Source organism: Podarcis raffonei, chromosome 5 (assembly GCF_027172205.1).
Source record: "Podarcis raffonei isolate rPodRaf1 chromosome 5, rPodRaf1.pri, whole genome shotgun sequence".
NCBI lineage: Eukaryota > Metazoa > Chordata > Lepidosauria > Squamata > Lacertidae > Podarcis > Podarcis raffonei.
Genome location: NC_070606.1, coordinates 60802340 through 60812868, shown reverse-complemented (window position 1 = coordinate 60812868; position 10529 = coordinate 60802340). Strand labels below are relative to the sequence as shown.

At 39.8% G+C, this 10529-nt stretch overlaps 1 protein-coding gene across 2 annotated transcripts in view; it reads left to right on the top strand.

Annotated features, from left to right (window-relative positions):
- Positions 1-8192: 8192 nt before the first annotated feature.
- The window catches only part of YEATS2 (YEATS domain containing 2), a 40964-nt gene continuing 38627 nt past the window's right edge, over positions 8193-10529 (top strand). For both annotated transcript variants that reach the window (XM_053389586.1, XM_053389585.1), the window contains exons 1-2: positions 8193-8344; positions 9426-9514. The gene's annotated coding sequence lies outside the window, so the exon portion shown is untranslated. The remainder of the gene's footprint in view (positions 8345-9425; positions 9515-10529) is intronic.

The window sequence follows — 10529 nt, the reverse complement described above, 5'->3', positions numbered from 1 at the left end:
CCCAAGTGCAGATGTCACAGTGACTCTTCTGCTCTGTTCCACCCTGCTGTACCCTGGCCACAATTAGGATTGCTCTGTCGTAACATGTTCTGGTTTGAAAACTGTATCAATTTATATTACTAATTAGATCGTGTTCACTTCTATGTTATCTGTAAAACAGAACACCTTGGATTTTGAGTGTATAGTGGTGCCTTTCGAAGTATTCATCCCTATTTTATATGAAGCATTATCTGCATATTTTCATACCTTATTTGTGGTAAGCACTGTTAACAACTTTACTGTTGCAGGTATGTGGGCGTTAGAATTGGAATTCTGTCTGAAGATCTAAATAACTTCAAAATATTGCATTGGCCTTTGGTAACACGATAGACCCCTCATCAGTAAGCACTATATGCACAGGGACATTCAGTGAGGAAAGCACACACAAATCCCACATGGTTATTTGAATATAATCATGGGATTGCTTTAAAACGTGCTTCTACACCAAGTCTGAGAAGCTCTTGATTCTCCCTTGAGTGTTCAGAATTCCCACTTGAAGGCTATCTGAGCTCAAATCACAAGTACCCACTAGAAATGTTCTGTAGAACCTATGAAGATTTTCTCTGATTAAGATTAAATTTGTGCTCAGGTTCAGTATTGTTTACTGTTCTCAGATAGCAAGTCAATAGATCTTAGGGGTAGGGAGTTCTTGACTGATTATGATAATACCTTTAGAACTAATAAGTAAAAAAACCTGTTGATTAATACCAGGTTGTCTTAGTTTTATTTTTTTTAATGGAATAGGGCAGGCAATGCAGCTATTCTTGAAAATTTGGCAGAGATCCACACCTTGTGCTATGCATCATCATCTGAGTTACTATATTTTACTGTAGCACTCCTTATACAGCATAAATAAACCTGTCATACTTATTCATGTCTCCATGGAAGAACTCTGTTATACCTGGTCACTGAATTAGTAAGTGAACATGTAATTGTCACTGCACTTAATTTATGCTGTATTTTGTTAATGATCAGTGGTCTATGATACACACAGCACAATATTAATTTGCTGCAAATAACTGACGCAGCTACACAGAGCTGACAAAATTAATTATGCAAACATGTCTAATACAAGAAAAGTCCATTATGTCATATTAAACTGTAATTTTAATTTGTACTTTTATGTCAGTTTCCTGAGCCTTACTTTGACAAGTTTCCTAACTCTAATATATGACAAAGTTTGTACTTGCAGTGTTTACGTTGCTCTGAATATTATTCTTTTTAGGACACTGCATATGATGCTTATGTAAGCCAATCCATACCCTCTCTTTTTTATGCATTTCCATTTTACATTGTCCATCCAACGTATACTAGCTTTATGGGACTGCAAGGTTTATTCTTTCTTAAATTGACATTTTAGTTTTATGTAAAAATAGATTGTGAAGCAGTGAATGAAACAATGGTCCTCACAACTACTTAATCCGGCACATTCCAATGAATGCAATTATTAAGCAGTAAGTCTTGAGTTTTGTGGCCTTAGTATCTCTTATTTAACAGATCTGTTTTGTTAGGTGGTAGTTGAACCAATTTTTGTTTTCAAAAAAAGATATGGCTCAAATGATTCACTGAGTGCTTTCTCATATGATATGACTCTGTTGAGTCTTTCATGTTCTGACTATGGATGCAACTACATAGTAGTATCATTGCCTGTGCTTCTATCTTTGAGTAAATTGTGCTACTACTATTTTCTAGATGAAGCATATTATTGAATAGTGAGTATTCAATATTAGCTGTATGAATGAGCAATACTGTATCATAACCAAACCATTTCTCTGATCAATATTTCTTCTTCAAAAAATGACATAAAAATTAATGCATGAAGTGTATATCACTTTGTATGCTTCTATAAAGAAAAAAGGATGAAGTGGATCCTCATGCCATTATTCTTTTGAATGGGTATACATTTTAAAGAAGTAGTTCACAAGTGGCAGATATTAGACAATTTACTGGATGATACCCAATACCAATTTTTTCATGGCTACTCTTTTGAAGCCAACATTAAGCTTGGCTCCCATTGATATTGGGCCATGCACAGACTATGATGTCTGCATTTTTCCTTTGCTGATTTCTTTTGACTTTGGGTAACACCACAATCACTGCAACCTTAGAACTTCAAGTTTAAACACACTTATCTGGGAAAAGACCCCATTTCTTTTGAATATATAGTACATGTATAGGATTGCACTGCAAATCATCTGTGTAACATCAATTATTTGAGACACTTTAATCATGCTAGTTTAAAAAATCTATTTGTAGTTGCAAATAAATCAAACTGCTTTTAGCTATTTGAAAATGGTACTTATGCATCTGCTTGTAATTTGGCATATGTCAGGATAATCTTTGCTTTATGAAGGAAATTAACCTTTACAAACTTTATATATAGTTTATTCTATCCTAATTTACTTGCATGCTCACCCTCCCTCCTTAGAGTTTACTTAAGTGGAATTCACATGGAAAAATTGATTAAGGGGGAAACAGCTGGATGTTTTACAGTGATTTGCATCCTTCAGCATGAACCTTTATGGAACATATTATTTCACTTTAACTCACCTAAGTTCACCTTTGCTGTACTGTGCTGGGTCCCTCTTATTTGACTAGCCTCTGATCTTTGCTTTGATGCTGCCACATAGCTTAGCCTCCTGGGAACCTGATACTCTGCATCAGTGCCTTTTTTCTGAGGATACACAAGGGTATGCAGTACTGGCACCTTTTTTCCCCTAGAAGAAAAGCACTATTTAAAAGTGTGGCACTTACTGTAATAACTTAATGGTGAGTACTGGCACCTTTTTTCTAAAAGAAAAGCACTGTTCTGCATGTTTGTTCAGTCCCAAGAAGCAAAAGGGGGTGACTTCCCATTTAAGGAATTACAGCCTTACTATACTAGCTGCAGCCTTGATCTTCAATCTGTGTTTACTGTGCCTTAAACCTGATCCTGGTTGTGATCCAGCTGTGGACACAATAAGGCCAACCACTGCCTAATTCTGATTAAACCACATTCATTTGTGGAATGGGCACACAAGTCATTTGTAAACCTCAGTAGTTTAATTGTATTTTTGTAGCCTCATCAAGCCTGCAGATTCTACCTCCTCAGTCATGCAATCTGGGTGCATATCCCATTCCTGGGAGAAAATACATTTGCTTTGACTTTTTCTTTCTCAACACTGCTTGCATTAGTATTTTGACTTTTGATATGCAGAAGTAAAATACTAAGTGTGTCCAAGTAGACACATTGTAATTAATGAACATGACCAAGTTAGGTCCGTTAATTTCAATAGGTCTATTCTGAGTTTGCTTATTTGAGTACCTTCCTAAAACTGGTGAAAATATGATAAAATAATGAAAGCAGAATATTTTACATGATGAAGCGATCTCAGGAATCACATTTCATTTTCTAATTGAAATCAAATATACATCTAATCCAGTGATAACAAGTAGAAAGTTACTGATTTATATCCAAGTGTCCTAAGAAATAAAATATTTGTGGAAAAGAATGAAATTTGGCAAACCAAAAGTTCTCATTCCTATGAATAAGAACCATTGCCAGACAACACTTGGAATATACTACACTTTGCTTTTGTACTCATGTGGTGAATAACTGTACAGTCATTGTCAGGAAAGATGGCAATTAACTATGACCTAATGAAGCTCTGGGTGTTTTTTTTAATGCTGTACATATATAATGTTTGTGTTTACAGTTCCTTCTGAATTGCATGTATAAAGTCATGCCTGCTTTGTAAATACACTTAGCTTTTTATGGTTGTGAAGCACCATCCCAGATATATATTGGATTTCATCTTGAAGTTGTTGGTTTTGGGTTGTTGGGGTTTTTTAAACCATTTTAGAAGTCTTTTTCAGTTGATTAAAGTTGATACAGACAATTATCAGTAAGCAGTTAACACATATAGTTAAAATTGCAATATATATTTAGGCAATAATGCTTTTTTAAAAGTGAGCAATTTATTTACTTGACAAAATAGATTTACAGTGTAAGCCTATATGTGTCTATGCAGAAGTTGGTCACTGAGTTCAATGGGGCTTACTCCTAGCTAAGTAGGTATAGGATTGCAGCCTTAGTTTTAGCTATAGCCCCTTGTGAGAAAACAGTTGCTGAACATATAACATAGAATCATATATCTTGCAAAAGATACCTGTTTAGCAACATTTCTTGGACTCTTGTAAACAAACTTACTTCAAGAGCAATTCAAAAACTGACTTGTTGAAACATAGGAAAATGTTATCTGCATGCAAAATGAAGATATCTATTTGCATTTGGTGAGCTCAATAAATATTCACAGTGGTTTCAAAAAGTGAAATGCATTCATATTTGGTCACTGAGTTGTGCTTGCTGCAATTTTTTAAACTTGCCCAAGATTGTATATTAACACTACCAGTTGCATGAAAGAAGTAGTGAAGGAATGGGTGTTAACAATTTTGATACTGAAATGAAACATTTGTTAAGGATTTTGTTTTGAAAGAAGTGAGTTTTCTACCTGTGCTTCCATTTCTCTAAAACTCGCAGACCGGGAAATAACTTGGATTTTATTATTGCAATCTAATCCTTAGAAAAACGGCATTGTTTCAATCTGCTTCTTTAAAAATATTGCACCCAAAATTTGAGATGAGTGCCTTCTAGACTTGCCTCCTTGGCAAGTCTAGTACATTCTGTTTTACATAATATCATGTACACTGCAGGAAGGCAGAATCCAGACTTGTGAGATGTACTGTACTTTGTTTTTACTAGAATATCAAGACCCTTAAACCACAGCCAGATACAAGATACAGTGATCGTTTGGAATGGGGCTAGTTTGAGAAATGTACATCTAGAATTAAGGAACAGGGCACCTTGAACACATGCTCAGCCCCATAATTCGTTCTACCAGAACTGAATTCACTGTTTTTTCACAGAAAATTCTATGCCCAGTTTCCTCTAAAGCTTTCTTATTCTTGACAGTCTAATTTTGAAAGAGTGAAAAGTCTTTTATGTTGGCGTTATTACTATTGAAAAGCAGATATACTGCAAATAGTCAAGAGATCTACTTGCAGATCTTGATCTATTTCCATATCCATCCAGAAACTCTGTCACTTTTAAATATCCTGAAAAGGTTGCTTTTGCAAGATTTTCAGATTTAGCAGTTTGACTTGGGTATGCAGTGAGTTAACTTGGTACGTTTCAAATCAGATTCTTACATGAGATTTGTCCTCCTAATATAATTGAGAAGTATGTTGCTTAATATTTTTCTTACCAATGAAAAACTCAAATAGGCCAACATTCCTTTTCAGTTCAGTTACAGCGCTTTCTGAATACAGTAATTATGTCAGTACTGCAGGATAAATGGCAGCTAAACATATAAAACTCATCATGTGAAATCTTACAGTTGTAACTCAAGGATTTCATCTAGTGACAGCAGTTTTAACAATTATCACTCATTTATGTGCTTTATGAATGCATTGCCCTACCTAAGTCTGTTCTCAGAACTATGTTAACACTTAGTTTGTATTCTTGTAATACTCAAATGATTCAGACAATATTTTAACGTTTTGTGTATGTATTTATAGGTATGTGTGATTTGTTCTTGTAATCATTTTATAATATTAAAGATGATTATTTAGAAATTATACATTTAAAGCTACTGTGTAATGATATGTAGCAGTATTTAAGTGTGTGTGAAAAGCATGTGATTTTAGCTTCTTTTGTATAATTAATCCAAAGAATAGAGAATCTGTAAGTTTGTAAACAAATCTATTCTTGGTGTAATCTTTGCCAAAAAAAATCAAATTCTGAATAAATATTGCTAATTTGCATAATTTTGGTTTGCCTTTTTTCCTTGATTTTTTCTCATTGAGAATTTTATCAAACAAGGGTTTGGAAAACACAGATTTGTAAAGATTGGCCATACGATTCCCATGCTTATATACTCTGACTAAACCTCCTTTGTTTCTCACTGCCACATGTATGTTGGTTTCTCACTTCTTGCAGATGGAAATATTTTTTTCCCCTGTGCTCAGAAATACAGATTACTATTGTTGGGAAGATGCCTTTTTACACAGCAAGCACTGCTATTTTCTGAGTTTTATGTCATGCTGGCTCAGACCAAGACTTGATCTGTTCACAAGCCAGGATATACTTAAAAGATGAAAATTCAGATTCTGCAATAGATTCGGTACAAGGCTATATGCTACTGAGCTTATATAATCATGCTTATAACTGCATGTGTCAGCATAAAAATCTCCATTACTCAAAGTATGTGCCCTTAGTCTGGTGTCCAGTTGGCAAGTTCCTTGCATACTTGTAACTCAGTAAAAGATCACAGCCTTGGCACTGTAGGTCCTTTTATACACACAATTTTAAAGTATCAAAGCTGAGACTAGTTTATAATACTTTGGTGTGCTGCTCCTTATTCAGTTTGGAGTTGCAGATAGGAATTAGGATATGAAAAATACTGTGTGCTGAAATAAGTTCAGAGCCACCTCAAGTCATGTCAATGGTGCCTACTTCACTATATCTACCACCTTATCACGTTCAACATTGCAGATAACTTGGTTGTTATATTTCCTCCTCTAAACACTACCAATATAATTTTTGAACTCGCGAGATCCGAAATGGTGGTCAACCAAAATTCTTCTCCCAAGTAGCAATTTCCACAACAAGCTTTCCATCAGCCTACACTGTCTGAATTATTACCACGGGGAGGGGGGGGATAGACCCTGTTCCCTAGACTATTAACAGCTAAGCATCAAAAATGCCACACATTTTCATTACTGTTTGTGCACTTAGAGCCACTGCTTCACAAGGTGAACAGGACTGACAGCGAAATTACTTGTAACCATGGGCATAGCCAAGGGGGGCAGGAAGGGGCAGCTGCCCCCCTAGATCAAGTAAAACAACAGAAATACTTAACTAACTGACCAATCACGGCAGTTCTGGCCCCCTAACAAAACTTCTGGCCCCCCATAACAAAAATCCTGCCTACACCCATGCTTATAACTGTAAAGTTATCAACAACAAAAAACCCATTACATATCAACATGTTCACAGAGAACACTGCCCTATTTATATCCAACCTGAATGATTAGATCCCCATGTTAATGTTGTTAATGCAGAGTTATGGGAACATGGCGAAAGAGTTTGGGAGCCACTGCTGTAATGCATCATTTATCTCAAGAAAGGATTTGTCAAGCCTGGAAAAAAGGTGGGCAGCAGTTACGGGAGAACGAGGAATCCTCCCCTCTTCTTTCTTTTGGACTCCCTGTTCCTTTAAGATCAGCTGAGAGATCTGGTCCTTTCCGGTTGCATGTGATCTATATACAGTTGTTGTTTAGTTGCTTAGTCGTGTCCAACTCTTCGTGACCCCATGGACCAGAGCACGCCAGGCACTCCTGTCTTCCACTGCCTCCCGCAGTTTGGTCAAACTCATGCTGATAGCTTCAAAAACACTATCCAACCATCTCATCCTCTGTCATCCCCTTCTCCTTGTGCCCTCCATCTTTCCCAACATCAGGGTCTTTTCCAGGGAGTCTTCTCTTCTCATGAGGTGGCCAAAGTATTCCAGTGAGCACTCAGGGCTGATTTCCTTCAGAATGGATAGGTTTGATCTTCTTGCAGTCCATGGGACTCTCAAGAGTCTCCTCCAGCACCACTACATACAGTACTAAAGGGCAATCCACTGCCCAAGACCACAACTTAAGGAGCCGTTCAAAAATCGACCGCTACATTGGTTCCAGGTTCATTTTAAATTTAGCCCGATTTGGCAGGGGGGGGGAGAGGTGTTGCTCTATAACGGACCAGCTTCCCAAATTCTAACCCCTACTATTGCAAACTAGCAGTCCCTTTTTTATTATTGTGGGGCCCGAATTGCTACGACGGAACAAAAACAATATTGCAAAAAGCAATTAAAAATAGCCAACGACCAAGGCAACAGGAGATAAAACATTAGTCAAAAGAAGAAAGGAAAAGCACTTTTAAAAAAACTTTCTCAAGGGAAGAAAGAAAGAAAGAAACCAGCGCCTCGGGCTCCTCGGCTCCTGCAGCCTCTGGGCTTTAGGACGCAGCAGATGCTTCGCGGCGGCAAAGAGAGCGCCCTGCCGGCGGCGCCCCCTCGCGAAACCGGCTTCTTCCAATGCCCGCCCCTTCTCCGCTCTCCGCCTGCGCAGCCGCGCCCCGCCATCGCCGTGACGGGCAGGCGAGAGGGGACGGAGTTGATGGCGGCTGCGCGGTAGAGACGCTGGCCTCGCTGGAGCGCAGGGCTGGGCGGAGGCGAAAGGGACTGGCGGCGGCGGCCCGTCGGGACGTCTTCGGCGAAGGCGGGTGAGTTGCGCGGCCCCGAGTCGGGGCTCCGCTTCCCGCCCGCGGGGCTGAGGAGGAGCGGGGCGTTTGCGCGCGGGGAGGAGAGCGCCCCCCTCTGGCGCGGGGCCTCGACTCTGGCGGCAGGCGCGGGGGTCCCCTTCGCAAGAAGAGGGTGTCGAGGCGCTCGCCTCCGCGGGAGTCCCCGAAGTTTGCTCGCTTGTACAACTCGGTCGGCGCGGGAGCCGAAAAGTCCCATCTCGCACCCCGATCCTGGCCGTGCTTACTTACTGCTGGAAGGAAGACCCGCGGTAGCTTATGGTTAACTTTACTCCAAGTTAGCCCTCTGGGAGCTGCAGTCTTGCAGGCGGATCCTAAGCGCGTTTACTTGCGGGCACGTGCAGCCCCAGTCCCGCGTCGAGTTTGCTACCTGTCCCGCGGATTGCAACTGGTTCGCCTAACGCTGCAAAGGATCGGGCTGTTAAAGAGGGCAGTCCGATTTTATGGCCACCTGGAAACAAGTTGCCAGGCACACGTGGGACCAGAGCATTGTTGTTTCCCAAAGGGGTCTTCCCAAAGGCCACCCTACTGCGTTTTGCTGGGGATTATTGTTATGATGGGTGAACATCTTGCTGGAAGCCATCCTTGGTGTGCTTTTCCTTGATGCTCCTGCAGTCATTCAGGCTTGTTCTGAAGACCCTCACAAAGTTGACTCCTAATAGCACAAATGGCTCCTTTGCAAACTAGCATGCCACATTGACTCACTGTTCCTGTGCCAGCATCCTTGTAGCCCCATCATAAGTGCAATCTTATATGCCTACATCTATTCTGAAGCCCCATGGTGTTTAGTAGGACTTACTCCCACTCAAATGAGCTTTTAAGTCCCACAGTGTTTGGTAGTAATGCACCGAAGCAGCATTTTGTAATGCCTAATAATAGCTTGAGCTATCAACTTGTTTTGCTTTGGTCACTCGTAGTTGTGATTTGGTAAAGATCTTCAGTTGGAAATTGAAATACTATTCTGCTCGTAATAGAACATGCTGGGAAACTTGAGCTTCAAGAAAACGATTGCTTTCACTTGTCTAAAAGAGTTTTTATTCAACAGGGGTCACTGAAAAGGAAACTGAACAGCCTTCAACAGAGGTACGGCGACATTTGAAGGAAAACAGATTCTGCCTTTTTGACACATCTGAGGTAAAATATTGCAGAAAGGTTTTTTCCATTCATAATGGCCTTTCATTGTCTTTCTGTGCGAGGCATTCACAGAGGACATCTATGTAGTCACTCACATGTCTTCGCACATAACTTTGCTAAGGAGAATGAACAGCAAAAGGAAGGTTTTGACAATGTATGAAGAAGTAATTGTGCAGGATTAGAGGCTTGGTTGGTGGCTGCTCACACATTCGCCCTCTCTAGGCATTCTGTTGCCAGGTAGAAGAGTAATCCAAGGGGGGCACGGGTGGTAGCTCTGTCCCCCCTTGTTGCCCTTCTCTTCACCCCCCATGAGTAGTAATGTGAAGAATATCTGTCTGGAGTCACAAACAACAAAATGAAAATAGTCCATCATAATAGCAGATAATGCAGTAATAGTACCCTCAGGTGTTCTGGTGCTGTGTAGATAAATTATTGCAATAGATGCACACACACAGGGATGGGTATGTTGCTTTGTCCTTTGTCATTCTCTTCACCCTCCAAGTTAGAGGACAATTGGGAGCCTTCTGAACTCACGACACATTTTAGAGCCCCGGAAAACACACTTCTGGAGCGTGAACATAATGATAAGTCTGAATACCTTGCTCATCTCTTTGGGGTGCCCTCATTGTAGTTGCTCTCCATAGCTTCAGAATGCCTGACTAACACTATTGTTACTGCAAAATCTGTTGGACTGGACTCTTTTCACTTTGTTATTTGAGGCTCCATTAGGATGATAACTTTTCAGAGATTTGGAGGCTGTATAGTGGAGCTGTCTTTGCCTGTGGTCCAGCGGTTTATTTCTAATTTTTTAATATCGTGTTTATCCTGTCATGGTCTTTGGTCACCTCGATTTAGCAGGCATTTCAGATGGTAGCTCCCAAAAAACCAAGATAAACCTGTTGAAATGTAGCCAGCAATAGATGCGCGAATGTGTTTTTGTGTGACTATTGCTTTTGATCAAAGAAAAACAAGGTACTTCCTCTGATTCATAGATCAAAAGAGCTTTTTTTTTAAA